The sequence below is a fragment of the Macrotis lagotis genome, chromosome 1, assembly GCF_037893015.1.
Source record: "Macrotis lagotis isolate mMagLag1 chromosome 1, bilby.v1.9.chrom.fasta, whole genome shotgun sequence".
NCBI lineage: Eukaryota > Metazoa > Chordata > Mammalia > Peramelemorphia > Peramelidae > Macrotis > Macrotis lagotis.
The window spans coordinates 106,088,043-106,100,603 of NC_133658.1; positions in this window are offsets into that span (position 1 = coordinate 106,088,043).

A 12,561-nucleotide genomic window follows, 5' to 3' on the forward strand; every position below is an offset into this window, starting at 1 on the left:
GCTTGGAATGCAACCAAGAATCAACTACCCAGAAAAACTGAACATCCTCTTCCAGGGGAAAAGATGGACTTTCAATGAACCAGGGGTATTTCAATTTTTCCTGTTGAAACAGCCAGAGGTGAACAGAAAGTTTGTTCTTCAAGTACAGGACTCAGGTGAAGAATAGAGAGTGGAGGAGAAGGGTAAATTATGAGGGATTTAATGTTGATGAACTGCATATATTCCAACATAGAAAAATGATACTGATGATATTCATATGAAACCTCTCCTTTAACAGAGCAAGTAAAAGGAGCTTATATAAATGAAACACAGAAGAGAGCTGAATTTGAAGATATAATATATTATAAAAATGGAGTCAATGGTTAAAAGGGAAATGTACTGGGAATAAGAGAAAGGAGAGATGGAATAGGCTAAGATATTTTGTATAAAAGATATATTTTTATCACAATGAGCTATTGCGCTGATATGGAAAGGGAAAGGCAAGGGGGAATGAGGGAACCTTTGCTCTCATCAGAGGTGGCTCAGAGAGGAAACAGCATATATATAGTCAATGGGGTATAGACATCTACAGTTAAAAAAGAGAGGAGATGGGAAAGAGGGGGATGTGGGTGATGGAGGAGAGGGTGGATCTTGGGGGAGAGTGGTCAGTTATAACACATTTTCTTTTTAACTTCTTTCAAGGGGCTGGGATTGGTGCCTGTCTGGTACCATAGGGCTAGGTGGTTGCTGGGTCTCAGGGGTGGTATGTGGGCTCAGGGCCTCTTGGCTCCAGGGCCTGTGATCAGTCCACTGCATCACTCAGATATTCTACAACACAATTTAGAAGAGGGACACAGAGTGAAAGGAGAGAGAAAATATGGTATATAGCAGTGAGGAGGAATGGATGGAGGGAGTTGTAATCAGCAATGGCAACCGTGGAAAAATATGGAAGTAGCTTTTTGTAATGGACTTATCATAAAAAATATGATTCACCAGAGACAGAGCTGTTGGTGTCAGAACACAGACTGAAGCACATTTTTTCTCTTTCTTTTACTTTATTTCTCATGAGAGTATATAATTTTGGGGGTTAGGGAGTATTATGCTTACTCTTAAGAATATTTTAGTAATGTATAAAAAAACCACTTGTACAAAAATAAAAATAAAGTATAAAAAAGAATGTATGTGTTCATTGATTATTGTTGCTTGTAATAAAACAATTTTTTGAAAGCTGTATTTCAGAAATAAAAATGAAAGCAAAACTGAAGAAAAATTTTCATGCACCTTATTTGCAAATTAATTCCAAGTTTCTCAACACTGTCTTCATATTTTTAATATGTTTTAATTTAGTTTCATCTTGATACATCTTAAGGGTCAATCTATACATATTAATAGAATTAAGCTAATATATTTTTAAAATGTGATAATTTTTTCTACCTTGCAGCTTTATGTGTCAAATGATAAATTGTCAATATTTATATAGAAATAATTTAGCACTGAGGTATGATCCAGCAATGCCAGTCAGGTAATGTTTGCTGATAATGATGTTTGAATCAGGCTTTGATAGTGGTGGAGAACAATTGTCTGAAAAAGTGTAGTAAGTTGGGGGAAGTATAAAGTCATTAGTAAAGGCATAGAGGTAGAGATTATTAAGAGGGAAAAAAATAACAAGTTGTGAAAGAGGGATCAAATTGATTTACATGAAAATTATTTTGAGACATTAGCAATAATGAGGCAAGAAATATCAGAATTTCTAAATAATGATCTGAGTACAGTTTTCAGCCATAAAGCATTTATAAAATCCTTGAAATGTTAGTGATGTTAATCATATTACAGATAGTTTTTATGGAATCTTTGAGTATCTGCGCTTATTATGACCATTTTACTTTTAAAAAACTGAGTCAAAAAGGAGTTAAATAAACTGTTCAAAGTCAGATGACTAGCAAATATTTAAAGCTAGATTAGAACTATATCTTTTTCACTCCATACCCAGTAGTTTAGTCTCTTTGTCGACTAAATGCCTAATATAATATAATACAATATATAATAATGTAATCTAATATAAAGGTTAGCACGTTGCTAAGCAGTGGAGACACAAAGTAAAGCAAAAGCAAGAGTCTTGAATTTGGTGTGCTCATATTTGAATGAAATGCTTATACTGAAATGAGAAAATGACATCCAAATAGATCATATGAGCTTATTGTTGATTCCTATATGAAAGAATACCACAGTGAAACCTTGATAAAAGATCATCAATGGAAACATTTATAAACAATCAGAAAATGTTAGAAAGTGTCATGTATAATTTGGGTGGAAGAGACAGTAAATATGGGAAGGATAAGAAGCTGTGAAAGTAATCCAGAGGTAAAACATTGGAATGACAGAATTGTGCCTAAAAAATGGAAAGGAAAAGTCAAATCAAATAAATGTTACAAAAGAAAAATGATATGGTTTCTATATTTTTGCAAAGGATAAGCTAAAAAGAGTTGAAACAATTATTTCAATATAATTCACTTTAAAACATCAGAAGGAGATGTGTTTCTATAGGGACTTTATATAAGTGTGTGAGAAAAGAAAGCAAAAGGGGAAAAAAATGCTTTTATTTTAAGGCAAGACAATTTGTTCAACTTCCCCAATACTGAGGATTTTGATAAAGCCAAAAAGAGGTGAAGAAAATGGGGCTACTCTTTCTGACTTAGAATAATAATATGAAATTAAAGATAAAAGGATACATTAGAAGAAATTTCCTATTCCCAGGAACAGTGCAGCTCTGAAATTTACTCATAGCCTTGGATATTTTAGAACGGTAATATACTCTGTAATGTGGTCTTTAAAATGCACAGTGTGACTGGCATGGTTTGAACATAATGTTTAGTTGCAATATCACCCCAAATTATCTTAGCAGGCAGAGCTAGAGCAAACCACCAATTTTGACTCCACATGTGTTCCCAATACAGAAACCTGAATGAATTGGTTCCTTTTGTGCTTGTCTTTATGAGCAGAAAAATTGTGTGGTCATTTATTTCACCCCAGAGAGAGAGGAGATTTGGAAAACAGTAGGAGTTACCCAGCGAAGTGCTAAAATGGAGTCTGAGTGGTAATACAAATATCAAGTAATGCAATAACTTGGACATAGATTATACAAGTAGAAATAATTATTTTTAATCTCTAATTTGTAAAATTTTTTAAAAAAAGATTTTACTTTTGCTAGGCAGTGAGTTAGGTGATAGAGTGAAAGAGAAAATTGTAAAAGAGCCCCTGACCTCCCAGATCTTATCATCTATTGAGGGAAAAAAAAACATACAATTGAGTCAATGTAAAATATATATGAAATAATTCAATACAAAATTACAAATACTTTTAATATACAAATCTAGAAGAGAAGGGATTTTAACAAATAGGGAAATCAAGAAATACCATTTATAGGAGGTGACATGAACTGAATTTGGAAAGAATTCATTGATTATAGGAGGCAGAAGTAAGGGCAGAAAACATTCTAGGCATGCTAAAAAGCCTATGAAATTTGATCATTCACATCACATGTAGGAATTTCTTCTTGCCATCTTAACATCTCTCCTGAAATCAAAGCCTTACTATATATGGATCAGCATCTCTGGAAAAGACCACCAAGAAGAAAATGTTCTTTGTCCCTGGAAGAATCAACCCATTTAGCTTTTATCCTGAGCTTAGACTTTGTTGATCATTTAGATAATTTTAACTTGCCCATTGTAGCTCCTCCACCAGACTACATCAAATTTCACATTGCAATAGGATATTGCTCTTGGTCATATTTATATCTTCCCTGCTCCCATAACTCCTCTTTTACCCCTTTTTGGCAGGCAGTATTCAAAGCAGTACTTCCATTCTTGCTGATTTTCTATTTGACATCCTCTGAATCTTAGTCCAAGATTATTTCTGGTAGATGATGCTGTCCCTTACTTCTTCTGTTCTTTATCTCTAGAAGAGAATACATCCATCTACTGGATTTTATCATTTGAAACATTTAACAAAGTTAATTTGCATTTACTCAACCTTCCTCAAGAGGAGGTTATTTCCAACTGGAAAGGAAAAAAGATTTGATCTAGGATTTCTCATTTTAATTGGTTTTCTTCCTAGAACTAGTCTTTAAACTTTTAACATTCTTTTTAAAATTTTTGAGTTCAGAATTCTCTGTATACATTTAATCCCTCCACCACCTATTGAGAAAGCAAACAAATCAAGACCATTATACAGGTGAAGTCATGAAAAACATATTTTCATACAATCCATGTTGCAAAAGAATCAAGAAAAATAAAGTGAAAAAAATATACTTCAATTTGTATTTAGTGTTCATTACTTTTCTTTGTGGAGGTGTATAGCATTATTTTGTCATGAATCATTTGAAATTGTCTTGATGACTACCTTTTTGTTTCCACAAATCTTTTATTTTTTTTTACAATTATATGCAAAATTAGTTTTCAACATTCATTCTTTTGTAATCTTTTGACTTCCACATTTTTATACTACCCTCTTTTCCCTCCCCAAATCCCCTACATGTACAACAACATATTTCCATATCAGTCATATTGTGAACAAAAAATTAGTACTAAGGAAGATAAAAACCATGAGAGAGAAAGAAGCATCAAAAAGTCTTAAAAAGTGAAGGTAGATTTTACTAGATATTTTTCCTAGATTTTCCTCTGCATTCAAAGTTCATAGATCTTCTGTGAATGTGTATGTATTTCCCAATGCAGCTCTCTCATGATTGTAATTGAACACTGTATAACTGAGAGGAGCTGTGTCCAGCATAGTTGCTTATCTCCCAAAGCTACTGTTGATATGCACAAAGTTCTCTTGGTTTTGCTCCTTTCATCCTGCATGAATTAATGCAAGTGTTCAAAGGCAAAATTTCTAAAGTCCAACTGATCATAATTTCTTAGAGAACAATAATATTCTAGTACATTCAAATATTAGAATTTATTCAGTCATTCCTTTATTGATAGATATTTCTTTAGTTTCCATTTTTTTTGCCAAAACAAAAGGAGTTACTATAAATGTTTTTGTACCTGTTGGTCTTTTTTTCCCTTTTTTATGATTTCTTTAATATGTAGACCTTGTAGGGATATTTCTGGATCAAAGGTTTTACACAGTTTCATTGCTCTTTGAGCATAGTTCTAAATTACTCTTCAGAATGATTAGTGGATCAATGCCTTGAGCTAAATTTTTTTACACTTGCATCACTATATAAGACTTATCAATTTTTCTGAACCAATTCCCCTTCAACATTTCATATAGTATGATATCAATCCATCATATTCATAATTCATAACTTATTAAGCCCTTCCCTGAATGGTTGAAATTCCTTCAATTTCCAATTCTCTGACACAACAAAAAGAGTTGAAAAACATTTTTGTACAAATAAACCTTTTATCTCTTTGGGATAAAACATCATGCAGTGATAATGCTAGGATAGAGTACAGGCAGCTTATAGGCTTTTGGGCTTTGATCAAAATTGTTCTCCAGAATGTTTGTACAAGTTCACAACTCCACCAAAGGCGTTTTTCAATCTTCCCTCCAATATTTGTCATTTTCCTTTTCTGTCATGTTGACCAAACTGATAAATATGAGAAGGTATTTCAGAGTTGCTTTAATTTGCATTTCTTTAATTACCTGTAATTTAGAGCATTTTTATATGACTATATATACGCTTGATTTCATTTTCTGAACATGATTTGCTCAAGTCCTAAACATTTTCCAGTTTGGGAATTAGCTTGCTCTTAAAAGTAGAGATAATGACAATATCCAGAAGGGAAATTTGATCATAGTAAATGAAACCAAGACATGGATGGGGAAAAATACAGTAGTTCAGGGGCAGCTAGGTGGCGTATAGGGGCAGCTAGGTGACGTAGTGGATAAAGCACTGGCCTTGGAGTCAGGAGTACCTGGGTTCAAATCCGGTCTCAGACACTTAATAATTACCTAGCTGTGTGGCCTTGGGCAAGACAATTAACCCCATTTGCCTTGCAAAAACCAAAAAAAATACAGTAGTTCACTCATAAATCTTGCTTAGTCCAGTTTTGCCAAAATGAGCAATATATAACTACTAAGGCATTTTGTGTCCAGTTTTTTGATGGATTTTAATTTCTAATATTTGACAGATGAATTTAAATTAATTTAAAATGAAATAGAGAAGTTGAAGAGGGAGATCTGCGAGTAGAAATGAGTGACTTTGGAATTATGAAGGCCAACTTTCCTAAGAGAATCCCTATATGTGAAATGGGATAGCTTGTTAGCTAGCAGCTCTAGATAACAGCAGTTATTTTCTTTTTCTCCCCTTGTCTTTCTTTTATTTTTATTTCTTTTTCTTTCTTTATTTTTCCTATTTTATATTTCTCTGTCACCTCCCTCTCTCCCCTTGATTAAGAAGACAAGAAAAAACAACCCCATTGCAAACATGTGTAGTCAAACAAAACAAATTCCCTCACTAGTCATGTAGAAGGGAAGAAAATATGAAGGATTAAAGAAACCAAAATAATGGAAAAGAGAAAAGAAAGAAAGAAGTGAACTTAAATTGTACTCTGATCATATCACGTCTCAATCTATAAGCATTCTGAATCTGGTCACTTTATTTTCAATCAATTCAGTCAAGTCTTGGCAGGTTGTATTTCATAGCATTTACTCATTATGACTTGTTCTGTCACTTTGGGTACCTCCTCAGTTTCTGTTTCTTTGATACCATGAAATGAACTTCTATAAATATTTGTATTTGGGTACACATGGGTTCTAATACATTTTCTTTCATTTCTTTGACAAATACACATAATAGAAGTATCAATGGGTCATAAATATTAACCATTCAATAGGTTTGGGAACATAATCATAAAGTATTCTCCATGTTCATAATGAGTTCAAAACTCTCCAAATGTAATCTGATTTTTCTCTCACAACATATTCACATTGAGCTCTGTTTACCATGGTAATGAATATAAAATCTATATCAGATTATTTTCTGTCAGGGGAAAGGGCAAGGAAGGGAGGGAGGGAGAAAAATTTTAAAACTCAAAATCATGCAAAAAAAGATCGGTAAAACTATCATTGCATGTAGTTGGAAAAAATAAATAAATAAAATATTAAAACAACTCTCCAAATGACAGTCCCTTTAAAATATACCCCAACATTACCACCACATTGACTGGATTATTTATCATTTCCTTTTTGCCCTCAGTTTTGCCAGTCTATGAATGTGAGATAGTAAATCAGAATTCTAAATAGATTTTTTTCAAGCAAAGGTTATATGACAATTTGTCAGGAATTTTCTTGTATGGATTCATTTGGAAAGTTTGGATAGGACAAATAATCATTGAGCTTTCATTGACCTTTGTAATTTGGGAATTTTTTGCTAAGTGTTGGAAACTTGGATTTTTTGAGCATGAATTATTTAGTTTTGATAAACAGAGGTACAGAATTTCCTATTTAAATTGATGATGATGATGATGTTTGTCCTTCATTCTCAAAGAAGATCACGACATCAGGGATACCATGACACCATGATACTATGACAAACACATGAATTTGATTTGAGTAGGAATGCTGGGCTAAGTCACTAGCCTCTCTTTTTCTTCCAGAGTTATCTGGTCCAGTGGCCAGATATGAATCAGGATGACTGGAGATGGCCTTGAATGTGAGGCAATTAAGATTAAGTGAGTTGCCCAAGGACATTCAGCTACTAAGTGATAAGTGTCTGAGACTGGATTTGAACTTCAGAAATCCTTACTCCAAGACCAGTGCTCCATCCTCTGTGCCACCTAAATTAAGAATTAAGAAAATTATGTGAATAGTTCATGATTTTAGTTCATGATGATATTCAATTACTCAGAAAAAACTCCAAATGATTTTTAATAGGAACAAAGCATAATGTTTATAGAAGCTCCTTATTCAAAGAATCTTTGCCCTCTTAATAAAATAAAAGATTACAATAGCCACATCATATAAAAATGAGCCATGATAGAAACAATGCTTCCCTTAGAGCTCTATACCTTTTCTTCTGAGTTTATTGTTCTTCAGAGATTTCTTGTTCTCTATATAGGTACTCTGGGCAGTTCTCCCTCTCCCTACTCATTAGTCTACTGAATCTTTGATTTCTTCCCTTTTCTTTTTCTGCAAACAACAGCTTTCCCCAGGAGAATTTTTAGCTAATCTTGATTGTTTAGAGAGTGCAACCTCCAGTTTGGTTAAAGATTGCCTTCTCTAGTATTCCCAAACCAAAGGATTTGTCAAAACAAGAAAATTCATTGAGAACTATAATGAAATCAAAGCTCATCCAGTGTTGTTTATATGAAACATGGAAGTTGATTATGTGATTTAGAATTAGAAAGGATCTAAGAAATCATTAAGATATAGAAATAATTTAGTGAAATCTTGTGGGAAAAAATGAGAAAACCCTAAATATTAGAGAAGTTCAATAATTTAGCCACATTTCCACACATAGGGTAAATACTTGAGTGTTAAGACAAACCCAGCTCCTCTAATTTCAGATGTAGGATTTAAAAACAAAGAATCAATGTGTGACACATTGTTTTTATGTCAAGAACAAACTGTCACCACTCTGAAAGTGGCACTGCATTTATTCAATCTCTGGTCAGATAATAATAATATACAAACTGATGAGAGAAGGACTTTGCAGAATTTAACATTAATTAAGGAAACTACCACTATGTTCTATATCTGGATACCATTAATTATTTAAAGTAGTCATGAACAATATCTATCTTTGGTATATTAATCAATCAAATGTGTAAACTAGCTTTTAGGAGCAAAGTGCTTCAAACTAGTAGAGGAAATCATGTTATTAAATGTATAATATGTGACTGGAAAATAATAAACTTTTGAGTCTATGCATACTGGAAAAGTGTATTTCCTTAACTGCTTCCCCAAGGGAAGCTTCTAGATCAACTTGACCATTTGTGCTTTTATGATAGGGCAGCAAGTGACAGCTACATGGTATAGTGGACAGAACATAGTTTCTGGAGTCAGGAGGAAATCAGTTTAAATCTGACCTCAGACAATTTTTTCTTACTTAACTGTGCCACTTTGGGTAAGTCACTTAACCCCATTGCTTTGCAAAAACAAAACCTTAATCAACAAACCAAAAAAATTAGAACAGTTCAGCAACTGTCAAAGGGAAGCAATCTCAGGTGATTTGTAGTAGTTTTCATTTCTCATGATTTACCTTGCCACTAGCAATGTTGTATGAGAAATAATAATACTTCCATCTAGATCTAATAGACAACAAGTTAGTTGCATGGAGAATTATAAAAGGTCCCAAACATCAGATCCCAGCAGAGAGCTACGTACATATCAAAAGAACTTCATGAGAACTCAACAAAGTGATAAAATAATTTTGACCCAATCAGAAACTCTAAATTTCCACTTAGTCAAATATATTCTTTATTTTAGCCTACTTTCCCTGGACTCTCTTTATACTTGTGAGAAAAATGTGACCTTTTTTTAGGGAATGATTTCCTGCGTCGAGTTTTTGTTTTTACTATAAATTATTTTATACCTGTGTCTAAAACTTATTCTCAAAGACTAACTTACAGGTGATATCAGAATCCCTCTGTTCCCCTGTCCCAGACCCTAAGTGTTAGCCTAGAAAAGAGAGGATAGCTGTGTCTACTCTCTTGAGATTCAAGCTATAAATGTAATGGTGTTGGGGAAAGTAGCCAAGAGGGGAGAAGATGTTACATTGTACTCATTCAGTTAAAAAAAATCCCATACCTACAGGGAAACAGGTTTGCATTTCATTACCATTAATGATATTGTCTTTTTTTTGCAGCCCTGCACACTTTATGAATATCCACCCCTAGATACCAAATTATCTACTTATTACATAATACCCTCAAAATACATACTTCTTATGTTCTTGCAAAATGCTTCTGGTCATCATAAAGCACATTCAGGATTTGAATTCATTAAAATATTATAATAGATGCAGAAAAAAATCTTTTCATTTACAAGTGTGTCCTGGGGGGACAGAGAGTTCAGTTGCAAACAATAAATTAACTGAAAAGGAACTTAACATAATGTCAGGCAATAAAACAATGCAAATAAATTGCATGAGTTTCATCTTTTGTAATTACCATTTACAGAAGTAGAACAGAAAATCGCTCAGGACTTTTTTTCCTGGGAGGAATAGTCTGCAGTTGAGGTTGTAAAGATTTTCAAACCTGTTTCTTGAGTACAAAAACAAGTTTCTGAGTGAGAACAAATGCCTACTTCACAGACTTCCATTTAACACTCAACAAACTATTTCCAAATGAATTTTCTGGCTATTTTGTTCAGTGACACAGGCTTAGCTAATAACATTCAAAATGTTCTCTGCCCTGAAACTTCAAGGAAGGTCAATGGTATTGCCTACAAGGCATATTTTCCCCCAACATGTAGTAAGTGGGAAAAATGTAATGGGTAATAAAAAGAAACTTGAAAGTGACACCTTGAAAAAAAAACATTTTTGTAATGTTTGCTATTAGAAAATCACAAAAGGAAAATTCCTGGAAATGAGTAGATGATGGGCAAGAAAATATATTGAGTAATAGAACTTGTTTGTGAGTAGTGCTTTTATAGAATTCAACTCTTTTCTAACTGGGAAGAAATTAAAGTAGCTGGGAGTTTATAATTTTTGGAGATTAGTGGTATCATGGATTAAAGGTAGAAAGGAATATGATTAACAGGCATAGACAGGACATATTCTGATGAATTGAAAATTAGGTCCACTTTGTTTTCAACTCCTAATTTCCAAACACATAATCTTTTCTACATTTAGCTACTCAGTCTTCCTGTTGTCTTCTTGAGTTGTCAAAATTCTTTGTGATATAATACACAGGTCTACACTCTCACAAAATGAATCCTATGACCAATTTCTTGCCTAACTCCAAGGGAAATTTCCATTACCACAGTATTAATGAGACAGGTATAATAAAAAATTATATGATTAAAGCAAGTCATATGGAGTTTTGAATGCTGAAATATATTAATCAAATTTATTAATCCAACAATTCAATTCAAATCAATAAATATTTGTTTGGAAGCTGGTTCATACCAAAATAACACTTGGTTTTCTGTTGCCTACTCTCTGGGATATGAAGATATATAAGAAATTGTCTGCCATCAAGTGTTTGCAAAGGGGACAATTAGGTGCACAGTGGATAGAGCACCAACCCTGGAGAATGGAGGACCTGAGATCAAATGCGGCTTCAGAAACTTAATACTTAGTTATGTAATCTTGGACAAATCACTTAAGCCCACTGACGTGCAAAAACAAAACACAAGAGTTTGCAAAGAATAACTGGGAAGAGTAATATAATCTAAAAGAACTCTTAACAATTCTAACATTTAAACAAATTCAAAGGCAAATTCAGTAAAGAGTGAAGTTCTCAGTGCAATAAAAATGTGAGAAGAACAAAGTATTATGATGTCACAAGAGAAGGAAAGATGTGATTAGAGGATATAAAGAAAAACTTCATTGAGATATGTAATTTGAGATATGATAAAGGAGAGAAGTGATTTTAGTTTGCATGGATAGAACATATCGATCTTCCTAGAAGTAACACTGTAATAAAAAAGATTATGATGTGGGAAAATAAAGGATTAAAATACAGAAAGTAACATAGGTTGAGTGAAACATAAAATATGTGTCACCAAGGAAAGATGGAATGAGAGATTAGAACTTCATTGGACAATTGATTGAGTGAAAATTTAAGTGTTTGCTTCCATAATTTAAAAAAGGATTCAAAATTTTTAGACAGAGGACAATAATATTCAAAAGAGAAATATCTGCCTATTATAATTTAATTTAAATATAAGATTATATCCTATCTCTTATATGATGTTATGGTAAGACTAATGCTTCCTCCAAATACAACTTCTATAGGACCTCAAAGCACCTTGATTGGTCACAGTTTCCTTTGCACATCTTCCTGGTCAAGGGTCAATAAAAATCTGTAGCCTTATGCAGAGTCTGGTGAATCTCTAAGATTATGTAATTCCCAAATCCAATAAAGTTGCTGATTAGATTTTTCCATATGGAGGGAAGGTGGCAATCTACCTCCCATCTACCAAAGCTGAAGGTAAATACAACTGTATATTTTTAGTATGTCCTTGCAGGAATTGATAAAATTTAAACTCCTTTCTTTAATATTTAATTATTTGGGTGCCTCATTCATACCACCCTTGCCAAATTGATCCTGAACAAAGCATGTAGAATGACTTGAACTAAAACTTCAACATGAATTTCCACTGGAAACTGCTAGTCATTAAAAAACAAGCAAAAGATAATTATGTCTAAAAACATATGCATCATTCCATAGTTATAGTTCCTACTCTCTTGAATAAGAGGAGGAAAGTGTATTTTCAAAATTTTTCCTTGAGGAAAGGTTAAAATATAATTCTGTATTATTCAGCTTCATTCCTTGTAGTTATTTTATTATTGAAATTATCTTGTATGGCATTTTCAGTAGTCTGCTTCTTTCACTCTGCATCAGTCCTTTTAAGATTTCCTGTTTCAGAGGCAGCTAGGTGGCACAGTGGATAGAGCACCGGCCATGGAGT